Raw genomic sequence first — 25,442 nt, 5'->3', positions numbered from 1 at the left:
CAGCTGTCTACAAGTACCTTCCAGAAATAGTATAACAAAGTGAACATAAACCCCAAATGAATATACCACAAACCTTGGAGGCCTTCTGAAGAAATGCTACAGGCTTTCACAATACTGAATGAACTTTTCAGCTTGCTCACTGGTGAGACTGGACATTCATTATCTTCAGAAGCTTATTTGTGCCAAGCAATGAAAGGAAGAAACACTTTATTTCTGAATTTGACTATAGCTACATCTCAAAGCTATCAAGAGAATTTTGATTTAAGGATGGATATGATTCCATAGCTTACTTCAAAGTTATACCAGACTCTCTGTCGTGCTAAACTGTGACAGCTGGCTATATGCAGGTTTGAAACCGGACTATTCATATGGCACTTGAAGATGAATGTGAGGAGCATTTTTAAATACTGCTATTGTTTTTAAACAGCATAAAAAATGCATACAGCATTTATTGCTTAAAGTCAAAGTCAGAAAGTTACTTCTGTGCTCCATAAGACCAGAATTGTGGGGAAGAGAAGGAGTTTATGAATTCAGATGAATTTTATTAAATTGCATATGAAGACCTGTGTCTAAATAACCTCATTACAGTTGACATATCAGGTACTCATCAATATATATCAAATACACCCCAAGACAAGGAGCCAGTTTTGGGGTCAATACTTTCTAATACCTTCATCAATGGCATAACCAATGGTATTGAGTGCACGCTAAGCAAGTTTGCAGATGACACCAAGCTGAGTGGTACAGCTGACACTCCTGAGATGCCATCCAGAGGGACCTGGACAAGCTCGAGCAGTGGCCCATGGGAATCTCATGAGGTTTAGCAAGGCCAAGCTCAGGTGCTGCACCTGGGTCAGGGCAATCCCTGGTGCCAGCCCAGGCTGGGCATGAACAGATCGAGAGCAGCCCTGCCCAGAAGGACTTGGGGGTGCTGTGGGTGAGAGCTGGACATGAGCCAGCCATGGGCACTCCCAGCCCAGAGAGCCAAGTGTGTCCTGGGCTGCACCCAGAGCCCCTGGGTGTGGGAACTCAGCACATCACTCCGGATGTCCAGAGTTGCCGAGAGAACACTTGGGGGTCTCAGAAATCCTGGAATGTTGCCAGGAGTGTTTGGTGGCTTGATTTTGATCCATCCACAGAAGTGACAGCAGTTTGAAGACTTGAGAATCACTTTAGAGTGAAGGGTGTAACAGGGACACATTTATAGGGTGAAATATAAACTTTAAGGTTTTTGGTACAGGGGGGTTATGGAGACAAGATGGAGGGATCAGGGTGTGTCTCGTCCTTCTTCTTTCTTCTTCTTGTCTTCCATCTTCTGTGGTGATGTTGGCACTTGGGGATTGGTTTATGGTGAAAGTGCACTTGCTAACATGGGTGAAAAGTATTGGAAAATAAAGGTAAATATCATGTACATAGATTTTAGTATAAAAAGACATGACCGCCCCGTGGGTGGTCAGAGAGTGCCTGTGACTGCTTGCAGATCAGACCTCTGTTGGGCAGACAGAAAATTTTGTAGATAAGAAACAATAAACAATCTGAAGATCGAAAAGCTGAAGAGTCCAGACTCGTCCTTTGAAACGTGTGCCACCCAAGAACCACTCTACCCATGTCCGGGCAGAGACAGACAGCCGAACCTGACACTTGGGCAGCAGGGCAGGGAGGGGATTCTGCCCCTCTGCCCCGCTCTGCTGAGACCCCACCTGCAGAGCTGCCTCCAGCCCTGGGATCCCAGCACAGGAAGGACATGGAGCTGCTGGAGAGAGCCCAGAGGAAGCCACAAAAATTATCGGAGTCAGAACTGTTTAGCCTGGAGAGGAGAAGGCTCTGGGGGAGAACTTTATGTGGCATTTAAATACTTAAATGGGCTGTATAAAAGGAGGGAGTTTTTAACAGGGCCTGTTAAACTGTTAAAAACATAGCACAGTGATGATTTAAACTGTAAGAGGGTAGATACAGCCTAGATAAGGAAGAAATTTTTTTTGGTAATGGTGGTGAAACACTGGAACAAGTTCCTTAGAGAAGCTATAGATGACCCATTCCTAGAATTATTGAAGATCACTCGGGATGTTGCTCTGAGCAGCCTGATTTTTTTATGTTGCTGCCTATTTCAGGTCATTGCACTACATGACCTTTAAAGGTCTCTTCCAATGCAAACCATTCTATGATTTTTTGATTCTATGAAGTATTAAATTTGTGGTTCTCAGAACATCTACAAATAGGGAAGCACAACATAAAGGCTGCATAACAAAATGACTAACTCTGATTTGCCTTAACCTTTATATTTTTAAACATCCTTCTACCTTTGCACTTGCCCATTTATTCACTGACTTGTAAGGCTTTGAACATTCTCCTCTACAATACTTTTATACCTAGAGTAGGATGTTATGGATGCAATGAAAAACAAACAAACTGGAGAGCAGCTCTGCTGGGAGGGAGACGAAGGTCCTGGTGTACAGCAATTTGAGATATTCAGCTCTGTGTCCTGTAGCATAGAAGGCCAACACCATCCCAGCCTGAGTGGGATAACATAATAACATGAGCACAGGTTAAGGAAGTGATTATCCTGCCTCATGCAGCTCTTGTTAGACCACATTTAGAGTAGTCCTGCCTCCAGTTTTGGACATACAGTGAAACAAACATTGACAAACTGGAGCAAGTGAAGCAGAAGGCCACCAAGAAGGTAGGTAGCCATGTCACCCAAAAATCCCTTCTTGGCCATCTTCTGGTGCACTAGTTGACCTCTGAGGCACTAGTTGACCTCTGCAGCTCTGCAGCTCTGCAGCTCTACTCAGCCTCATGTGGGACCCTCATCCATGTGACAGACTGCCACCTTCTCCCACAGGCAGAGGGTGACATTCAAGGAGTACTGCTCTTCAGCCACTCCTGCCCATGTAGGGTCTGTAGGGTCATGGATTGATCTTGGCCCTGCCTTATCCTCACAGATCTGTGAGATGCCCTGGACTTGGGATTGCTCTTACTTTTAGCCTATCTGCACTGAGCACTGCCCTGCTCCCTTCCTGGAGTGCTGAGATTGATTGCTGTGAGATTCCTGTCCTGAGAGAGATGGGTTCACCTTGTCTCCCTGGGCCTGGGGAGATCCTGGTCCTCTCCTGTGCTCTGGCACCTAGTTGTGATAACATTTTCAGTTGGCTGGTTCTCTGCAATCACAACTCAAATGTTTAGGTGAGGAAACAAGGCATTGTCACATGGTGACAAACACATGTGGAGTACACAGCTATCCTTGTTACTACATAGAAAATTCAAGGTAACAACTCTGACATGTCTTGCTTGAATAGAGAAAAATTATGTGAAACATGGATAGTTAAAGATGTTTGTTTAAATAATCCATAGAAAAGGTGCCAATGGAAATCTTGGATTAGTGCAGCAAAACCAGTCTTGCTACATACACTCCTTTCTTGTATAATTTATAAATTATACAAGAAGACACTCAGATGAAACACAGAGGATGTGTCTTTAAATGTACTTCTCTCATCATCTAGAAGTACAATAAATCAGATCAAAACAGAATTTCTTACAGTTGAAAAAGATTATTTTTTAATTAAGCACAAACCAGATATCTAATATAAACTAGCCAAGAAATTTCTGTAATTTGATATTGAAAGTGAGGAATGCTGATAAGCTACAGATATTATATTCTGCACACTTCCATCAACTAAAATGGTATAAACATAATCCTAAAATATCTCTGAGCAGGGAAAAATCCCATGTTTTACAAGACACATGCTTCATAATTACATAGTGTTAAAAAGAAGGGATTATGTCATCATCGATGAAACAAAACAAACTATTTTGATAAATTCTTAATTTAAAATATATTTTGTTGACTTTTTTATTTAAATAATGAAACAGAATCAAGTCAGAACTTGTTTTATCCTGCTATGTATTCTAGAGGGCACAACTGATTTACTGCTGGTGATTAGACAAGGGCAAAAAAAAGTAAAAACCTAGTAATACATTTTTTACAGCTTCACCAAGAGGTATTCAGAGCTGGAAGATGGATATCTGCCTATTTTTCATTTGTTTCATATTGCTGCAAGCTGCGGAATCCGTAGCGCTGGCCTTTGGAATTGCTCCCACCCTGTCAGTGCTGATACACACTAGCTTCAATGGGCAGGGTATCAGCACCTCCCAGGAAAGGCTTCCTGCTGTGTGGAATAATGGTTGCTGTTGCATAAAACTCTTGTTTGCAAATCCTACTGCTGGTTTCAGGGTGATTAACTTGCCAGAGGTCCACGGAACTCTGTGTGTGTACTCACCCATCCTTAAGACATGGTGTAGGCCTGACAGGCCTAACTGTATAAATGTGATATAATCTACTAAATACTCATTATATGTCTAGTGGCACAACATATTGGATACACTAGCAAGCACCAGCTTAATTTCCAGGGCTAGGATCTAGTCAGCTGGCCATAATTTTACCAGTACCAGATAGCAGTCGAGCTTGTATTAAAATCTGAGAAAACTGTTGATCTGCATTCTCTCTCTGTCTTTCTCTTATTTTAAAATATTTTTTAAAATGTATTTTCCCCCCTAACCCACTTTCTGAGAGAATCTATTTGTTAATGTATGTATGCTTATTCACAGACCTGACTAGCTGGTCCTTCCAGGCGAGAAGTGTGAGCTCTTACATATTTAGAAGCTGTTTTGAATGGACTCTGAGAGTTAAAAACTGTATGGCAGATAGCTCTTTGTACCCAGTTATTATTGCTGTGCTGTTATTATTGTGAGTAATACTTAAAAGACAATTTTAGTTGTTAAATACACTGTGCTTCAAAAAGAGCAATGCTGTGTAAAGTATCCCAGGCGACTGAGCTCCATGAATCTAAAGCAGTTTCTGATAAGCAGAAATTCGGCTTTAGAGAACTTCTAAAGAAATCCCTGTGTCTCTCCATAAAAGCTTCAAAGTAAATAATGGCAAAATTGACATTTTTTGCCTTGGGAGCTCTACTGTTGTCTCTTTCTAAATTTTTCAGCTCCATACTTTGCAATGACATGGTGTCCCTCCAGGTATTCTCTTTCTAATAGGTACTGAAAAAATATTACTGGACAGGACAGTTCTATTACAAAAAGACATAGGATTTTAAGAACATGTTTCTGACATCAGGATAATAATACTTTGGCTTTTCCCTTGAGGTTTATCTACATAGCATAGCCAAAATTATAAAATATTGGGCAACTTATACTCCACTGAGAAAAAAACTCCCAGGTATGAAAATGAGGAAGTGAGAAAAATATTTTAACAGGTTTTAATATTGGAATTACCCTTGGCACCAGAAAGGTAAAAATAACAGAAGAGTAATCCAATTTCACAAATCAAATCTGTGCAACTTTTTTGTCACATCTAGGGAGAGGTTTAGAGGAAGAGCTGCATCTCTTTGTACACTGGCTCTGGGAAACACCTCAATCACTTTCCTATAGAGATGTCAAGTCCCTTAATCAGCCATGGTGCTGTGGAGACAAATTTATATAAACTCTTCACCCTAAAAAAAAGCTTTGCCTTAAAGGAACAACATTTAAGAAGCATGTAATCTTATAAACTCTGTTTCATGACTGCCTTCTTGGGGATTTTAAGTTTAATAAAGTTTACCTTTATCTTCTGCTGCTGCTTATATTTTAGAAAGACTCCTTTTCTTTACTGTAGTAGATATAAACATTATCTATCCAGTATGATTAAATCATCAACCTGTTCTGCTGTCTCAAGGCAAAGACTGAGCTTCTAGGCCATGGATTAACAAGTTCTGTTTTAAGGTGTTTTTTTGTTTGCTTGCAGGATTTTATTTAGTTTTATCAATTTTCTTCACAATGTAATCCTACCAAAAGCTGTGTCAGCACAACCTAGGGTGGTAGCATATTGCAGCATGGGAGGAGGAATGTACATTGTTTGTGAGATGCAAGAATACTTTAAGCTGGAATTTGTCCTCAAGGTGGGTTTTCTTAATACACTGAAAATTGTTTTATACAAACGTATTCACAGTGAGGACCACGATTTATTTAATCATATAAAGTAGCTTAGCATGTGCATTACAATTTTGTCTTCTCAGAGTAGAAAAATTTTTTTCCTATCCCAGGTTTGGACAGGAATGATGACACCAAAGATGTAATTCAACCCTGTTGCTTCAGGAAAGGCACGCTTTAGTGGCAATAGTAGCCTGAAGAATTGGCACACTCATCCTCCTTCCCCGACTCCTCACTGCGTGGCTGAGTTGTGCCGGCCCAACACCTTCCTGGCTGTGGTGTTCAGCAGATAGGGAACACACTTTGTTTGAAAAATTGTAACAAGACTTATATAATGAAATCATGTACATTTTAAAGTGATAATATTTTTTTAAAGCCCGGTCATCTCCTTTATATCTTTTGCAGAACAGGTGCATAAACTTCTGGCACACTTCTGGGAGCAGAAGTGAGGAAAATGCTGAAGACTGAGGAGAGAAATACCTCTAAGGTGGAGGGCGGCAGAGGAATCAATGCTGACTTCAGGTATTGTATCCAAAGATTTAAAATCATGAACAGCAGTCTGAAATTAAATACCAACAGAAAGCTCAGTGGGCTTTTACCTGGGTACATTCACACACAGCTGGCCTGCTTTCTTGCAGCTGGAAAATGAGTTTGCTTTAACACCACTGAAATCTTTTAAGGTGGTTTCTGTATCATCTGAATTTTAAACATTTACCCTGTTTTCCAGTCTAAGTAAATAAGTAGCAAGATGTAAATACCATGATTTTCAAGGAGAGACGGAGAGACATTTAGCCGAGGAATTATTATTCCTTTAGCTTAAGAGTTAAGAGTAATAATGAGCTCTGGTTTTGTTGGTTTGTTAGTTTGAGATTTTTGGGTTTTTTTTTTTTTTTTTTTTTGGTTTGTTTGGTTGGGTGTTTTTTTTTTTGTTTTTTTTTTTTTATTAGACAGGAGCATAGTAACATAGATTAGCAATGCTGCTCCACAGACCTAGAGGTAGAAAAATTAAATCAGTGTGTCAGTCTGTAATGACACCTGATGCACAGGATAAAACTTGGATAAAATTTTATCCCAGGATAAAATTGGGCTTGTCATATCAGTAATGGGGGATCATTGTAATGACATTGCATAAACTCTGTAATTATTTTTTAATTTATGCTCAGGAACTTATCTATAGGTTTCCTCCCTCATCACAAATTGATACAGGAGGTTCTTTAAACACCCTGTTTGTTTTCTGTGTGCGTTCCAGTATTTGAGCAGTGTATCTGTGACCATCTATTAGGCTGAAGCTTATGACTCCAACTAATAGTAACAGAAGTAAATTTATCAGGACTTTAAACAGTTTTAGGAAATCAGGTGTTTGAATGTAAAATCAGAAATTTGAATGCAAAATCAGAAATTTGAATGTGTGTCTTTAGCTTTGGATTATGACTGGATACTCCAATACTGCACACTTGTTCTTTGTACTCAGGCATTAGCAAGAATCAGTAACAGCTTTTAAGAAAAAAAACATTGAATTCCCTCACACCACTGGGAATCTTTCCTTTTGTCTTCTGAGTTTTAATTCATTATAAAATTAAACTGAACTTGGTGGTTCCTTTGACTTCTCTGAGAAGTTCTCTGGCAGATTACAGTTTACAGACAAGAAAAACAAATTGTGTATGTGCACATTGAGCCTGCTTATTTGTATATGTATATACACATATATGTACATATATGTAAATAATTATGGAAATAAATAAAAGTAAATGTTTTACTTTTACTTCTACTTATGGTACTTCTGTTAATTCCACCATCATTTATTTAGCCACCTTAGAAAAGAAAATAGTCAAATTAATGGGAATTGGGATGGAAAAGCATTGGCAAGTATTAGGATTTAACAATATGTATCTGCACTATAGCTTAGAGCTGGGAAAATCCTGTCAGGTTGTTCTAAGGAAACCTCCAGGCCCCTTAAACACAAATTGTGTAGTTTTAAATAGCACAGCATAGATTTGAAAAGGGTCTGAAGGCAGCACTAGTCAGATCGTGGTGTTGCCATAGCAACAGACATTGAAATTCAAAATATGAAGTACAAAATGGGAGTGGGAGAAAAAAAAGGGTAGAGAGGAGAAAAATAGCAAGTAATAATGAAAATCTCTAAAAAGAATATGAAAATAAGACTTCTATAATCAATGATAGAATAGCTATAATATCCTTACTCTACTTACTATTGTTTGCATTTTTTCACCTTTTCCACACAAAAATTTGAAGATGCTTTGTAAATATTAACAATCTACACCTTCTAACATCCTACAAGGAAAGTATTGATGTTGTCATTTACAGATAGAAATACTGAGGCAGGGAGTGCTTTGCATAAGTAGAATACCTATGGCAGAAGTAAAAAGAGAGTTCAGCTGTTTGCTTAGCTCCATTTTCACATGCTTTTTGTTTCATTGCTTTAACATGCCTCAGTTTTATGATGATATTATCTGGATATGCAATAGAAGAACCAGAATAATTTCTGTAAGAGCAGCAGCAACATTATTCTTTTTCTGACACAAAAGCTCTGATCTTCAATACACATTTGGTATAGTTATTTAAAGGTTTCTTGGTATTTCCTTACAATGATAGTGACAGAAAATAAGAAAAGAATGAGTAAAATGGTAAAATGCAATTTTTTTCAAAGACGTTCAATAGTTCAGAAAAAGACACTCATTCATGCCTAACTCATCAAGGTACTGCAGCAAATCTAATCCAACAGGAAGGAATTAATATGCCTTGGTTGGGGATCAGGGAAACATACTGCAGGTTAAAAGCCTGAGCTCACGTTTTTGTTGGGTTTTCTTTGAAAATTTATTATTTTATCTTTCACAGAAATCTCTTAAAAGTCTTTACTTCTGAGTGTATATCTATATTAATCTTTCTGTATTGCTGACTTGTATATAATAGAATTCTTTAGTATATCCAGGAGCTTTATTTAATCTTGAATTTTGCAATGACTCCCATTTTACTTCAGCTCTATGACAGAGTGATAATGAGGAACTTTCCATCTCTCCATTTCCTACATTTATATTTCCCTTCTAGGCATGTAATTTAGCTTACAGTCATTATTCTTGAAGGAATATAATGCTACAGTATGTCTCCTAAGAATAACTTTGAGGTTTTTCAACATCAGTATCAGCAGAATAGAACAACTGATAACTTGCATGTCACATCCAGGAATTTTAGGCAATGAGCCATAAACAAAGAAACTACATAAAAGGTAGAAAAGAAGCATTGAAAACTATGAAAATATGCTGACTGAATTACAGACTTGCAGTGTACCAGAGGAGTTGCAGTAAACAGAAGAACAAAGGGAAGAGAATTCTTGAAACGTATAGCTTATCTGAATAGGACAAGAGTTTTACTATTTAAGAAGCAAAACTGTGGTATTTCTAGGATCACAAGGGTGTGTGGATAGACCTATGACAGATTGACAATTCTCTAGCAGTTGGAAAGCCAGAAGAAACTGAAGCATGAGCTTACAGAAAATGAGTAATGTGAGAGGTAAAAAATGACCCAGGATAGTGAACTCATTTTTTCAGGTATTTTTACCAGACAGCTGCTATAATTTTAGGTGGTTGGGCCATGAAGTAATCTGCCTGGTAGCTCTTGAGGAGTTGCACCATGGAACCCAGCATGTGTCCAGGTTCTGCTGAGTTTTTTGGGAGGCAGTTTTGGAGTAAGGTCTGAAATAATGCTTCAATGCCAAAATCGTCCAAACCAGCAGGTTTTAAGTACTGATGCTGATCACCTCTGGTCTAGCATGAAGATATAATAAGTAGGAATTAACATTAGGAGCTGCTGAGGGCAGAATGGAAAGTTTCAACAAGGTTTATGAGGGAAACCTTCCTGCTGCATCATGATGTTCAAAAAGGTTCTAGCTTTCTAATGTTCTCCTCAGAGGGGAAACCAGGTGTGGCTGGATCCATACCCAGTCCCAGACTTGGTCAAGAGTTTATGTCCAAAGATTTTTATAGGCCTAATTGAACCTTAGTACAGCTTTATCCTGCAGAGTTAAGGATTGCAAGACAATATAGAAGAATTATTCATTTTAATTGATGATAAAAATGCTTGGACTAAGGGACCTTAATCAGATTTTGTTACTACACAGTGAACATAGTTATAACTACTAGTATAATGGACAATTTATTAAATACTGAAGGAATAGTATTAAAGCCAGCAAAACAATTACTAAGCAGAGATTGATGTTACCACACCAACAACAGAGGGCAAATTCCTTCTGTTCAGCCTTGAGGAGTAGCCTTGAGGGGCATCCCCATTCAGGGGTGGAATATCCACAGTCGCTCTAAGAAGTGGTGTGTTAGAATTCCATGTAATTAAAAAGAGGGGCTGGGCTTTTGTGGTACAAGGTGGTTCACAGTCAGATGTCTCTGGGCCTGCAGCATCACCTCATCAGCTTCAGGTTATCAGCACTATGACTTGATGCTGCCTCTAGCAGCAACTTCACCTGGCATATCCTCACCAGTGCCATTTCATGTCAGGAAATGTTCTTCACATCCTCAGAATATTTCACTTTGGGACTGATCAATCAGGCTGATTCTTCAACACCAAACACAGTAGGATGCCCCTTCCCCACCCACTACTAATAATTTTTTCAAATAGTGTCAAGTTTGAGCTGTTTTACCCCCACTTAGGCAGAGCATCCTGCTACAGGAGCAAAGGGGAGAGGCTGGAAGAATGTACAGCCAGAATGTGTTGAGGCAAGAACATATCCATTTCCCTGATCCTTTTCATCTCTTCTGGATACTTGCAGGAAGCAGCCTCTCCAATTTTGTACTTAGGCAGTGGGCCCTGGGTCAGGCTTGGGAGGAAAAGGGCAAAGGAAATATGTACTGGGCTGAGTGAGGGAATGTGTGCAGAACTGGAACACTGGGATAGGAGGATCCTTTTACAAATAAACTTGCTAATTTGGATTTTAATTGCAAGTGGTGATAAACCTGGAAAGCTTTTTGTATTCAATTAATAACTGCACTTTCTATATATTATAAAATTTTCTATAAAATTATAACTTTCTTTCTATAAAATTAACAAGTTGATTTTCAAAATATTTTGCATATGTCTACACTACACTGCAGTGACTATAGTACAGGAACATCTCTTTTTCATCTTTATTTTAAATATATATGAAAGCTTCAGGGGAAAAAAGTCAACCCTGTTACATAAAAAAGCACACAGAATCCTCTCTTCCTCAAAAATCAAGTAGATTCTTCAATAAAGTTTAAAACTTATCAGAAAACTAATGAGGAAAGTTTTCTACCCTTGTACCATTGCCTACCAGTTTTCATAAAGCTGAAGGGTCTCAAGGCCAGGTAAACTACTGAACTGTAGACAAAAATCATGCAACATCTTCTGCAGGCACATGAGACTGATAAGATACCTGCCCAATAAAATAGTCTGTGTTTGAATATAGCTGAATGAAGACTGGCTCATGCTGTTTGCACCAGCATTTGTCATAAAACACTCTAACCGATGACTTCTTACAGCAAATTCAGTATTAGCATATAAGATATTTATCCCAGATCTAACAGAGTTGGAAATCTACAAATGTAAATTACATCTTAAACTCCCATTTTCTACAACTAAATAGCTTTTTTTTTCGTTCAGTACCATGCAAATTTGTTTATTATTGCATATAGGTCTCAATTTGCCTCAAGGTGCATAGAGACAATGTACAAAGGAATGTAATTTTTTCTTATTTGATAAACAGGTAAATAAAGGAAAATATTTTTATAAGCTGTTTGGGAAGAAAATGTGTGAATGGCTTAAACAGAGGTAGAGAAGTGCACACACCAAAGTTTCATTAGTGCTTTTTAAACACTTGGGTCTAAAAAGAAGCCATGAACTGGAATATGAGCGCTCTGTGCACATCTCTGGTTTTAGGGTCCTGAATACCAATCATTACCAACCTCTCAGAAGAAAAAAAAAAAAAAAAAAAAGATACTTCTCTCTAAATTTAATCAAAACTGTTAAGGGGTCTTCAGTATCTCTGAAATAGATCATGCAATCAGATTTTGTTATTGCTACTTCATTAAATTGTCTTTTTTTTTCATTTGCTTTCAGCTTAATCTATTATAAAAGACAATATAAAGCTTTAATATTAATGGGTTTTCCTGAAACCTATGAAGGGGATTTTTTTTCCTCCCTCTTTTTTTGTTTTTCTTTTTTTCCTCCCCTCTTTTTCTTTCTTTTCTTTTTTGCCCTTCATTTTTCCTTCTAGTTTTTCTTTCCCCCTTTTTTCTTTTATTCCCTTCTTTTTCCTGCCACTTTTTTACCTTTCTTTTTTCCTGCCATCTCTCCTCTTCCTTTTGCCTTCTTTTTTTCTTCCATTACCCACCCTTCTTTTCTATTTTGTTTTTTCTTCCCCCTTTTCTTTTTCCCTTTCTTCCCCCTTCCTCCTTCTTAAATTTTGCCCCTTTTATTTCTCCCCCTTTTGTTTTTCCTTCCACACCCAATTTTCTTTTTCACCGCCTTTCTTTTTTCACTGCTCGCTGCCTCTCTCTGGCTGAGCTCCCGCAGCACCAGATCACCAAATCACTCCTTGTCCACCTGTCCGGCAGCCGCGGTGCCCAGGAGTCACTCTCAGCATCGTGCACCGCTGAGCCTCGCACGCCTCCCTCCCTGCCGGCGGCGCGGGCAGCAGGGACCCGCAGGGACCTGCGGGGACCTGCGGGGACGCGGGGCTGTCCCCAGGGCTGTCCCCATGGTGGCGGCGCGGGGGCGCGCGGGGGAAGGGGGCGGGGAGTGTTGCCGGGAGACGGAGGCGCGCGGGAGGCGTTGGCGCAGGAGCGCGCCCCTCTCCCGCCCCCTCGCGCGCGCGTCAGCGGGAGGCGGACCGCGCCGCCATTGGCCGGCGGGGCGGCGGGCGGTGCCGCGCGCATAGGCCCGCGCAGGGTCACGCGGCGCGGGTGGGCCCGTGACGCGCGCGGCGGCGGAGGGGGCTCGGCTTGTCAGGTAGGGACGGTCCGCGCGCGCCGCCCGCGCTCCCGCCGGGGCCGCGCCCGCGCAGGGGTCCGGCTGCACTCGCCCCGCCGGCGCCGCCCCCGCCCCGTCCAGGGACCCCCGGGAGCGCCGGGAGCGCCGGGACCCCCAGCCGGCACGGGGACGCTGGCGGGCCCCGCGCCGGCTCTACCTGCGGACGGGGTGGGGCGGGGCGGGCAGCGGCGCCGCTCGCGTTCCGCTGCGCCGGGGCGGCGGCGGCGGCCGCATCCGGTCGCGTCCCGGTGGCGTCCCGCGGGGAGGTGTCGGAGGCGCCGCTCGCCCGGCGGCGGCTCCACCCCGGCGGGGAAGGGTCAGCGCGGCGGGCGCGCGTCCCGCCCCCTCCCCGGGTTCGCCGCCGAGGTCCGGGCGGGGGGAGGCAGAGGACGGGTTCGGCCCCGGTCCGGCGGTCCCGGGCGTGTCTGTTCCCCTCCCGTGCTCCGGCCGGGCTGGAAGTGCTGGGAGTAACGGGAGGACGCGCCGGCCACCGCCAGGAACTACGATGTGTGGCCATCCCTGCTTCCCAATAAATGCAACAGCCCCGGGGAGGCGGTTTGGGGGTTTGAGTTCTCTTGCTCCTTGGTGTTCTGTACAACACAGCGGCCTCCTGCGAGAACTTGTGCCTTAGTGCTGGAGCCTGCACGGTGAGGCCTTGTCAGTGTCGCTGCCCTGGCGCTCTTCGTGTGCATTCTAATACTTTGTGTGTTTGAGATTTTGGGATTTGCACGTGTACTGAATACTTATATTTGGTGTTCGAGTGGATTACACAGAAGGGCATTAAACATCCCTTTTCATGTTGGAGTATGTTTCTCTTTGGTTGGACTTCACATGAGCATACACACCCCTAAAATGACACGTCTGTGTGAGCACCAGGGGTTTTGTAAGACCTTTAAAACAAGCCAGGTCATTTTCTCTTTGCAGGAGGGCATCACTCCTTTTCATGTAGGTGAAATAACTTTTCCCTGCTTTGCAACAGACCTGCTCAAAGTGGCTTTGGTGGTCTGCTCTGTTGTATTGCAGATTCCTTCAACAAGTTGCAGTGTGAAAAAAGATGGGTGATGTGTGAAACTGGACAAAAAAAAACTATTGGGTATTAAAATAAGTTAATTAAAATAAGTTAATTTTACTTGTTTACAATACCTAACAAGGAGATTGCTTCAACAGTTTATGTAAGTGGTAGTCTTTGAGAATCTCAGGGAGGTGGGACATTCACACATCATCTGCTCACAGTCAAAGCAAATTGCACATGATGGACACATTGTAAGTTGAGTCAGAGTAATGATTATTGTTGGTGAGACCGATGTATGTTCCCTCATCTTATAAATTCCTTGTAATGTGTTGACAAATATTGTCAGTACAGTTAGAACTTTAAAATACACATGTGTGGAATGTTAACCCTAGTAAACTTGGGCTTTGGAGATACTTCTTTGAGAGAGAAGATTAGGTCTCCTATGTAGGTCTCAATGTCACTTACTAGCTGAGCAAAAGCTCAGTTATCCATCAGATTTCCTGATTTTCTACAACTGTAACTTCATGTCACAGCTGAGTCCTTTGTCCTTTGTAAGTTGGTATTTGGATTGCCAGTGTATAAAGTGATCGTGTAGAAATAATTCTGATACTTGAAAGCAAGACGGGCTAGCGAAGGCAATGAACAGAGTATAGGGAATAGAAATTTTCAGTTCCTCTGGAGTTGTTTGATAGAGCTTAAAGATTAACTAGCAAAAAAGATAAAAGAATGTATCAGTGTGAGCACAGGATGTCGGGCCAATTTCAATATCAGAGAACTTTAGTGATGTGAAGGTGAGATGGGCCTTTGTTAAGAGAGGGGGAGTGACATTTGCTTCACTAGATTAAAGGTATTTAACTAAGAGCATAAAAGGGAAGAAAGGTTTGGCTACAGGAGGTGCACTGCAGTTAGGTAACATGGGATGCATTTCCATACATAAAATGCTCAGAGTTCAGTGTCATTCTTCCTGCAGTGGAGAGCAGAGGTGCTTTGGTGGTACGAGAATGGGGCAGGCATCTGGTGGCCTGTTCTTTGTCCGTGGGAAATCCCCTCTCCCTTCCTGGTCTCACCTCCGACTTGCCGCCTGTCCTCGGTGTTCCCTCAGCTGGGAGCAGCAGGGCGAAGGAAGATATGTTTGCCATGTCAGGCTGAAGGCGGAGAGAGAGCTGGCAGCAAGTCCAGAATTGCTCCATAGAAGGAGATGGGCTAGGAGCATGAGGTCATCACTTTGCAAGGAGGAGTTTTTTTTTTTTTACAGTGTGTGGGAAGTAGCTCTAGGAAAAGAGACTTTTTTGCTGGCAGGGAGAAGAAACAGCAGTAAGGGAAGAAAGACTAAATGCATTCCAGTAGGAAGTAAACTGCATATATGCTCCTATTCTAAGATAAAACTGTCCACTTAGTTTTGCCCTAATTATATTGGTGCTGTACTTGTCTTGTGAAAATGGATTTCAAAAACCTAGTGGAGAGCTTTATTCTACGGTAGAGATAGTCTTGAAATTGTTGAGTATTCACCATTTTATTAGGGAGTTAAAGGATTTAAAATTTGGAGCATGAAAATATGCAGAAAGTCTATGCTGTTTATAATTTGTGTCAGGTAAATGTAACATTTCTTTACAAAGGTTTATTTTTGAAACTTTTTGCAGTAGTGAATCAGTGAAATTCATAGCTTTGTTTCCAGGTTTGAGAGAAGATAGTCACCTCTTATTTTAAGAGTGTATGGTCTCATACAGTACATAGGAAGTTTTGGTAAGAATTCTTAAAAACCACAAGAGTCCTTCTAAAATGGCGTTTATTTTTGTGTTTGGGATTATAATTTTTTTCTTGTGGGACAGCTTCACTGGATGGAAGGCTTTGATTGCTGTCAGCTTGTAGCATGAAATCATATTTGTGACCATTATGGTAATTCTTCTCTATTTTCTCTTTCAAGTTTAAGTGCAGAGTTCAGTTCAGTGTAAGAAGTCTGAAATAATAGGGAATTTTAAAATTCCTGTGCGTTTCCCTGATGATATTAAAAATAAATTCACAATAATTTAGGGCTTAATGCTGTTTTTAATCTGAGTGAGTGAACTGTACCTCATGACACCATTCTGCTTTGGATTTCAGATTTCTGTTTGCTCTATAGTAACCAGCTTCCCTTACATTGCTGCTTTCTACACTTGAGAGAAAATGCTAGGTGCTTTAACCACATATAATTTCAAACTTTCTTCTTCATATCTGGGTTTCTTACTAACCTGCTTACAATACTCAGATGTGTGCCTTAGCAGGTTGTAGAGACGACCCGCTGTACTCATAACTTTACTGCAGTTCAGTGTCTGATTTCTGTCCCCATGTATGGGTTTCACAGAATTACTAATCTTTGGAGTGTACTAGTTGGCTCTTTAGAACGTCGTTGATGTTGTGGGCTTGCACCTTGAGCAAAAAGGGTATTTTGTTAGGATTTCTGATATGGCTGCTCTTATTTGCTGCTGAGGGCACAGTTACTGCTTGGACCAGATAATTCCTTCAGGTTGTTGACAGGGTGAACGTGGAGTAACAGCACCAATTGCATACTGAGAGAGCTTTCTGCCATGTAGCTCTCTATTAAAACAAACATATACTGTCAGCTGTTGAGGGGGAAATAGAACAATCATGTATATTGTTAATCTGTTCTTTAGGTATGCTGTACAATACTGCCTGCGAAATACTGTAGTTCACTTGCAACCCTCTCTTAGTATGAGCTAGTAAGAAAATACTTAATGAATAAGTTCTTAATGGTTCTCATGTATTTGGCATTTTTCAATACATGACATTCAAGTCTTGGTCTGAAGACAGGTAGGCGTCTTGCAATTGTCATTATTTAATCTAAAGAGTCTCAACTTTTTTTTTTCATACTGTGATTCTGTAAGTGATTTATTTCAACATGAGGAGCTGAGACATTTAGAAATTACGCTTAAGCGTAAAACTAAATTACCATAATTAAGACTTAATGAAAAACTAGTTATCTTGTAAGTAGTGGCAACCTGTGAAAAGTCTGTGAATTGTTGCATATTACATAAGCACTCTTTGCCAGAAGCAGAAGTTAAATCCAGAGCAGTGTTAAAGTTCATTAATCATGAGCCATTTGTTCCTTGAAATTGCCTGTTTAGTAAATGGGAGACACACAATTATAGCAATGAGCCTGATAAGAGTCGTGAAGATGAGCTCCTCTGACAGAGTGCTGAATCATACTCAGAGCACTCCATCCTCTCTAATAAATGGGTTGGGCATTTCTGGAGAAAAGCTCTATGAAAGTAATTACACAATCACATAGTGCATATTCCAAAGAGGGTGGAATTTGGGTTTGCATCCTCATTTTGCGAGTTTCTTAATTTCGTACTTGGTTTGTCAGCTTTGTTGCTTTTTGTCAGTTCTGTTTATGCCTAACTTTTTGCTTTAGAAAATTTGGAAAATCTTACTCCATACATTGACAGCATATTGTAGCTTACATTGTCTGTCATCACATTTGTAATGTTTGCTGTTTGAATTGAGAGTGGCAGTTATAAGTTCTTTTCTTTCTTGTAATAGAGAGCTGGAAAGGACGTAGATTCAATGGTTATTTAATAAGACAGGAATTATCTTATTGAATATTTGGTGCTTTAATACTCAGGCAAATAACCTATTAATAATGGCTGATCTGGTGGGCGTTGTTAGCTGCTACACTTGTAAATCACAAAATTCACCTTTGGTAAATATATAAACAAGTAGGAGTAGCATCGTAGGATAAATACTGATTTTTGAATACATAAAGCTTGTTTTATCTGCTGTTACATTGTATAAATTTGTTAAATTATGATCACTGCAGTGTATTACTATTGTGTCTGCTCAAGTACAGCTTTCTAGAATTATGCTAAAGCTTCCTTTCTATATTTCATGTGTCTTTCAGATGGCATCTGACTTCCTAGTTGTGGCTTCTGCTTTCAAATGTTCATGAGTGTAAAATAATAAGCCACAGCATTTGTTCTCTAAGTTTCAGGAAGTACAGATAAGGATTACAGTCAGGCAAAGTGGTTTAAGTTCAAAAAATGTGACAGCTTAAGCATTGTAAAAATGTGAGAATTGCAACGTTAAGAAAAATCATACAACTTTACAGCAGCTTTTTACTGGTTAAAAAATAGAAAACATTGAATCAGAAAAACACACCCTTGTTTATTTTAGGTATATTTGTTGTATGTCAGTGCTGTGAATGCTGTGTTACCTCCCAGCTTTTCTGAAATTTCCATTATATGGTTGATAAACTGAAGTTCATCAGAAAAAAAAAAAAGGCCAAATACAGAAAAAATGGTGTCAGTTGAAGTGTGCATCTGAAAAAGCAAACAGTTCTAAAGGGTCTGTAACAAAGATAGAGGAAAGCTATTTAATACCAGTTCTGCCTTTTGGATTAGGTGAATGTTGAAATTGGAACACAAAATCTCTCATCAGTGAATGTGTTAAGTAAATTTGAAGCTACTATTTTAATAAATTTAATTGGCATCCAGAGAATCTAATTTATCTGAATGATTTTTTTTTTAATGAGAGAAGGTAATTATATGTCATTCTTACTGAAGTCAAAATCTCAGTTTGAGTCAGTTGGTCAGTTGTTGTGTTCTAGCTTCTAGCTCTCCTTTTCTGGAGCCAGGTGGTATCCTCTGAAAGGAAGCCAACTGATGAGAGTTTACTCCAGGCCCTGCTTCAGATACAATGTGGGCACTCATTGCAGGAGATTTGTGCCCTTTGCAGAACAGTCTTCAGGAGGTATCCTGTCCTTGTATGCCTTGTGTCTCAAGGCCTCATGTTTCCAGGAAGCGTGCAGTGCATACCCTGTGCAAAAAATCAGTCCAGTGGGCTGTGACACAGTGATTTCTTGTGCTCTGGTATTTCATCACCAGTCACCCCATCCAGGCTTGGGGAGCCTGAGTGGGGATGTAGGGGTTAGCAGTGTGGGTGTGGTCAGTCTGGTTTTGGTGGGGGCGGAGATGCCATTTCCAAAGCTCTGATTGAGCAGATGGTTGTCAACATTTGGCAATTACAGTAGTGTGGCTTGTGTGTCTCTACAGAATTTTTCTCAGATTAAGCTGGGATTTCAGGTTTAGAGATGCAGTCAAATTCCCTTTAGGTATCTCAGAGTACAGTAAGACAAGAATTCTGAGGGAGCTAAATAACCCTTGTCTACAGTACAACAATATTGTCATCTCTAACTTGTTTCTGAATGATACTATGTTATGAAGAATATTGTCCTTTTAACTGAAATATCGGCTGCCTGGTATAATCTCTGGAAAGAACACTTTTGGGCAGCAGAAGGAAAGGCTGGATATGAAATAATAACCTAGTGCAATAAAGAGCAGATAGGCTGAATCCTATGTATTCAAATAAATTTCCACGTGAAGAATCCAATCATGCATGTGCACTTCAGGATCACTTGTCCAGACATCTGGAAGATTAAGCCTCTACCACTTTTACCTGTTTGTAATAGTATCCATTAATTAAAGCTCATACATTTTCAAATGAGAGTAATATTGTTCAGAAGGAGTGTTCTTTATAGCAAGGATAGCTGATGATACCCAAACAGAACTGACTGGAACTAAGAATAGGTAGGTTTTACATTTTGGTATATATTTCTAGAATGTATGTAATAAAATTTGTTACACACTTAAAGCATGTAAGAAGGTTCAACAAATGCATCTTTAAGTCATTTGCATTTCTGCTGAGAGTAACTGTATCCCATTTAACACAGAGAGTTATCACAATATGGAGATGGGAAGGAACAGTCAGTTCAGGAACCGCAAACAAAGGCTTGAGACAACACCTTTCACTGAACCACAGGACAGGTTGTGTCTCCTGCAGTGCAACAGCCTGGAATATCAGTAGTTAGGAAGAGACAGAACCATCTCATAGACCTATGGTCCTCATGGCTAGTATTTTCTGTACAAAATACTGTGTAATCAAACTACATTAAATGTGGTCCAATGATGCTGAGGAAATAAGTGACCCCGAGAAGACTGAATGAACAGTGAGTTAACTAAGTAGAAGGTTTAATGAACCAGAAGGATGTAATTAGTTTAATGAAGGAGGAAAGAGGAAGACACATCCTGATTGCTCTTTCAGTTTCTTTCCAAAGAACAATAAATACTTGGAACTAGATTATGTTTCTCCTGAGGAGACCACATTGTCATTTATTACAGACTTATGGCAGATGTCTTACCTAATTGTTTTGTCTGAAGTGAGACATTCTGGCTGATATTGGGCCATAGTAAGAAATTAAATGTCTCTAGACTTTATAAAGTACTTCACATCCTGAGGATTTATCTTTTTCTATGGCTTTTTCTTAAATCTTGAGAGCTAAAACAGTGCTACTGGGAGAAGCTTCTGGTAGTACTCTGGATTTCTAAGTTGAAATGTGCAGTGGCAGCAGCCAGTGAATTTTGGGACCTGAAGTCTTCAGGAGAAGTCTTAGGTATAGCTTTGTGATGATGAGAGACCCCCAGTAGGAGTATTCTTCAGTCCTGTTCCACTTACATAGGCAGCTGTGCTTACATAGGCAGCCTTGGGACTCAGGATTTGCATGTGGGTTTTATGTGTGTGTTACTTCTGACTTGATATGTATTCATCTCGAGACTGATGGATATCAAGATGTGAAATGCTACTTTCAGAGGTTTGGGGTATTTTTTCAAATACAAGAGACTGCTTCCTACCTTCAGACTAAAGAACTTGGGAGCTAATTGAAATCTAAATATTGAAGAGAAATCAGCAAAGGTATAAGTTAACATGCTTAGAATAACTCTTCAGTTGAGATGGTTACTACAGGTACTTTTTAATTTCAGTGTTGAGTTTTTCTAGAAGTTGTTTCTACCTTCACTAGTTGTCTAAGACAAGAAATCCCTTGAAAATGCAATAGTTTAATTTTCTTTAGCTTCTCTTTTTTTTTGCTCAGCTTTAATACACTGTATAATACACACTTTAAGTAAGCTTGAGTCACTGATGTATTTTTTATTCTGTTTTCAAATTGTGGCCAATTTTTGGACATTTTAACATTGTATTTCTTTATAACATTGTATTTCTTTGTAATTCTGGAGCAGTCTTCTCTTTAGCTGGTAGAATTGGTTAACTGGGCTGGAGATGCACAGTACCTGCCCTGTGATAGTCACTTTTAGCAGCTTATCCTGCTCAATCCATTTTTCTTTTAGGATCTAGTGTGGCGATACATGTTGCAACACTGCAGAGTTGAGAGGTCAATAAAAATTTGTAAGTCAGGAACTCTCTATTGAAGCCATGCTTTTCTCTGCCTTTCCTTGAGTCCTGGAGCTGAATTTAGGGAAAGTGTAATTCTTGGAAAAATAGAGGAAGGAAAACTTTTTCTTTCTTGCAAATGCATGAAAGGTAATGGGAAACTAGGTGTGTTTAGCTTTGAAAGCAAAAGAAGGGTGTGTGGCTGATCTTGTCACTTTTTCAGAGTCAACAAGACAAGAGAAGAGTCTTGAAGCATTAGTGACAGGATGTGACTTCTGTCAGCTGGACTAGCTCTTTTCTTCTTAACCTGTATCTGCCTTCACTTCTTGTTTGTCTGTCTGATGAGATTCAGTCTTGCTATTTAGCTGTGACTGTAAGGTAGAAACTTCTGCTGGGTGGAAATAAAGCTGGTTAAGTAACTGCACCTAAGAAGGACTTACTGCATGGTTTGCTACCAGATGTCAGCTCTACCCTTTGCCCATTCTTTCACAAAAGGCCTGAGATGATAAAGAACATGCTGAGCAAGTTACCAGGCCATGGGAAGTAGCAAACAGCTGAAGATGGGGAGGAGAATGAGATTGCTGTTTCGAATAGTCTTGGAAAATGGGAGATGTCATCTGGAACAAAGCAGGGGTCAGTGAGTATGAAAGCTCACTGGCTGTCTGTAGGCTGGACAGAATGGATGTGTGGTGGTGGAAGATGAAGTTATGTGGAAAAAGAACATGAATTTTTGGATAATGAACAAATAAGGATATGTTATCAAGTTGTTAGAAAGAGGGTAAGCACATGGGCAAGGAGCTTGAAAATAATTTGAACTAATTTCTTGTTCTTGTCAGAGCTGGTTGGTCCTACAGTTGATCCTACTGTTTCAGCTTCTGACTTCTTATGTGAGATGGAGACCAGTTGCAGGGTGTTTAGAAGACAGCAGTGGTTTAGAAAGTGGTCTAAAAGGAAAGATTGAAAAAAATTAGAATTGTGTCTTGTGATTCTCGGTAGAGAATCTGGGGGCTGTCTTTTTGGGCTTCTATCTGTTTAGCTTTTTTTTTTTTTTTGGACTGCTGCTAAGTGTAAATCCTATTCTTTGATGACACCCACTGCTTCTTACTTGCATTTATACATCACAGCTGTAGGAACTGCTAAGAAAAAATGTGGTCTTCCTACAGGTGCAGGAATGGGAGACTGAGAGTGCACTGTTTGAGGATGTTAGTGCATGACCAAGTAAAATGCCTGTAGCTTGGTACTTGCTACTATCAGATAAGAAGGGGCTGTTGGCGTAAATATAGAGTAATAGTTCCTGTTCTGCTTTTACAGTTTAGAGACATATTGAGTTGGCACTCTTGCTGTTCTACAGATCTGTTTTTTAAAATGAATTTTTATAATAAATTTGTACTTTTTTGTTTCATGGTCTCAGAAATGTCTTTAGGCATTGAAATTATCTAATTTAATTATTTTCTGGGCAAAGAAGGACATAAGAGCAACTTTTTAAAAAATTCATTTGATGTCCTCAAGTTCTGGAAAACATTTCAGGCATTTGACATAGCAGATCACTTTGTGCTATAATGATTTTTCTTTTGGTGTACTTTGATCTTACCTGTCATTCTTACCTTTTTTGTGAGCTGAAAATTCTCTTTGTGGGTAAGCTGCTCCATGCTATGATCAATATTGTCTATATATTTTTTTGTGCTTTAAGTTTTTCTTTAGCTAGAAGAACTTGAACATACAGGCATACCACTAATGTATCAGCAGCATAAAGCTATGTTATGGTTTCCCTTCCCTTCATTAAAAATAGTTTAATATTCTGGATGGTTTCTAACCTGACTGCTTGAAAGCACTGAACAAATGTTTTTGAAGCAAAAACATGTGTGTTTAGAGACTACTACAGTTTTTTCTGGTACCGTTATTAAATAACTCCTACCAGTGTATTATGTTGCATTTATTGACATGTGACTTCATCTGCTGTTTTCTGTGCTTGCTGCTCAGTGTTCTGAGGTTTTGCAACTTTTGTAATGATCTGTTGGTTTTGATGAATCAGAATAATTTTGTATAAAGCACAGATGCTTCTGTTATGATGTATAGGCAGGTAACCATTCTGAAGAGCAGTCCAAGTCCTGGCACAGATTATGGAGAGGCTTCTGAGCTCTTTCCCCTGTCAGGCTTTGTCTCTTAATCTTACCCTGCAAGGTCTTCAGTTCTCTAGTAGCTTCCTATCAGAGACATCAGCAGAAACTTCCTACTTCCACCACCTTTTCCTACAGGATCCTTGATGTCTTCGTAGAACTCTTCAAGTTGTGAAACATGATTTTGCTCTGTAAAAGCTGCATTGTTCTTTTTTTCTTTTGAATTATTCTAGTCTACAGATTCTTAGGCGAGGTTTTAACCACTTTGTGCAGTATCAGAGTCAGACTGTGTTGTGCTTCTGATTGCCTTGTCCCATCTGAAGAAAATTTGATTTATTTTCCTCTCTTGATACTTCTTTGCTTGGCTCACCTTAAGCCTAAGTTTTTGCAGAATTAATATTTTGGAAAGTTCAATGCTTTGGCTCAATAGTGTTGGACTGGTGAATTCCTACTGTTAATTTGATATTTTTAATTGCCTCTCGGATGCTTCATTTTTAGAGAACGCCTTATATATCCTAAATCTGAAGAGGATCTGATTTGGGGATTTGCCTTAACTATCTTGTTAGTAATTTCAGAAAACAACAGATCATCTAAGTTTTCTGTTCTTGCTTTATCTTCTTATAAATTTGTCTTTTATACCTTCATTAGCTAGTGAATTACTGCATTGAGGTAGCAAGATGTTTGTAACTATCAGATTCTGCTATGTTTGAGCTCAGAAATAACAGTGGAAATTTTGTGAGATTTTATTGCCTTCTGGCAGATGGCTGTGCAATTCACTGGAAAGCTTTTATTATGCTTCCATGTACTAGCTAGTCTGTGCCTGTCAATTAGACCTGTATTGGACTTGCATTACCAGCTTTAAGTTTTACTAATGACCTGTGTACAGATGAAAAAATGCACATAGGTAAAAAGTTAATAGTAACAGGAATTCTAAAGAAAAGTTGGGTTTGCATTTGGTTTTCTTATTGACAAACAAAATTCTGCACTCCAAAATACATGATAGCTCAGTTCTTTAAAAAGAGAAATAAAGGTGTGTTGTTGTTTGTGTTCAGGGAGCAGAAGATAGAACTTTTTTGTGTTGAAGTGGCTCCAATCTGTTGTTTCATTTGATAAATGGAGTTTTTTTATGGGCTTCATTTTACCACATGCAGTTCTTAACATCTGCATGAAACTTCAATGTGCCCAGGTGCTGGTGGTGATGTTTGTTCCACTTTCATGAGTCCCATTTGAATGGGGATTATGATTTATGTTCCTGTCCAGTGACAGTCTGGGGTTTCTTCCATACAGTTTGTATTTATGTAAGTAAGATGAGCCAAATTTACTCTAATGTTTTGCTCTTGCTTGTACTTTTTTGCTAGTGGAGACTTACCTTTGGGTTTTGCAAATTTGGAACAAATTATTTTATATCTGTTTCTTAGAAATGTGATGAATTTTATAATGCTTGTAACCTCCTGTGGTTTTTTTTTCTCCTTTCGTATCTACTTGCATAGCTGCTGTTCCTTTACAGTGCCTGAATCTTAGCATCACTTAGTTTTTTCTATTTTTGGTCATGGAGAATAGAAGTTTTGTATTTATATTAGGCAGTTCTTTGTTTCTCAAACGTCACTAAGTAACCAGAAGGGAATACTAAATAATGCCTGCTTGAATGTGAACTAAGACTGTCCCTTCGCAAGGTTTTATGAATGTGTCATGAGCAGTGCTTTGTTTTAAATAATGGAGATTTTGAAAACAGTTTTGCTTTCTTCACCCCTACACACTTGTCTTTCTTTCAGTTTTGCTTTATATGTTTTTTCCTATGAGGGCATTGCTAAACTGTTACGGAATGTCTCATTTGAAGTTGGACATTGTGGTGTGAGATTGTGAGTGAGTGCTTATCATGGGTCCACACATGGAGATTATACAGTATACCTTACACTTGTAAGTTGCGTGCAAAGCTTGTTCTTTACCATTCTTTAAACCCAATATATTTTTTCCTTAATATAAACCCTCAGAACCCTTCTGTGTCACTTTGCTTCATCTAAATTGTGGTCCAGATTTACAATTTGAAGTTCTGGTCCTGCTAGTCATCCTAACTTCCTGACCTCCCACTTTTCTAGATGTTA

General features: G+C 39.7%; 1 protein-coding gene across 8 annotated transcripts in view; it reads left to right on the top strand.

Annotated features, from left to right (window-relative positions):
• The first annotated feature begins 12,849 nt into the window (after positions 1–12,849).
• FER (FER tyrosine kinase) overlaps positions 12,850–25,442 on the top strand; it is a 164,506-nt gene continuing 151,913 nt past the window's right edge. For 4 of the 8 annotated variants that reach the window (XR_011682566.1, XM_071448684.1, XM_071448690.1 and 1 more), the window contains exon 1: positions 12,850–12,972. The gene's annotated coding sequence lies outside the window, so the exon portion shown is untranslated. Of the gene's footprint in view, positions 12,973–13,254; positions 13,641–21,028; positions 21,225–23,919; positions 25,258–25,442 lie in introns of those variants that run through there. The other 4 variants (XM_071448689.1, XM_071448687.1, XM_071448688.1 and 1 more) reach the window with 4 other exon arrangements.

Source organism: Agelaius tricolor, unplaced genomic scaffold (genome assembly GCF_023055355.1).
Source record: "Agelaius tricolor isolate 1412-34295 unplaced genomic scaffold, bAgeTri1.0.p SCAF_27, whole genome shotgun sequence".
NCBI classification, from domain to species: Eukaryota; Metazoa; Chordata; class Aves; order Passeriformes; family Icteridae; genus Agelaius; species Agelaius tricolor.
Note: the sequence above shows the minus strand (reverse complement) of the source record. Positions and strands in the feature narration are given on the sequence as shown.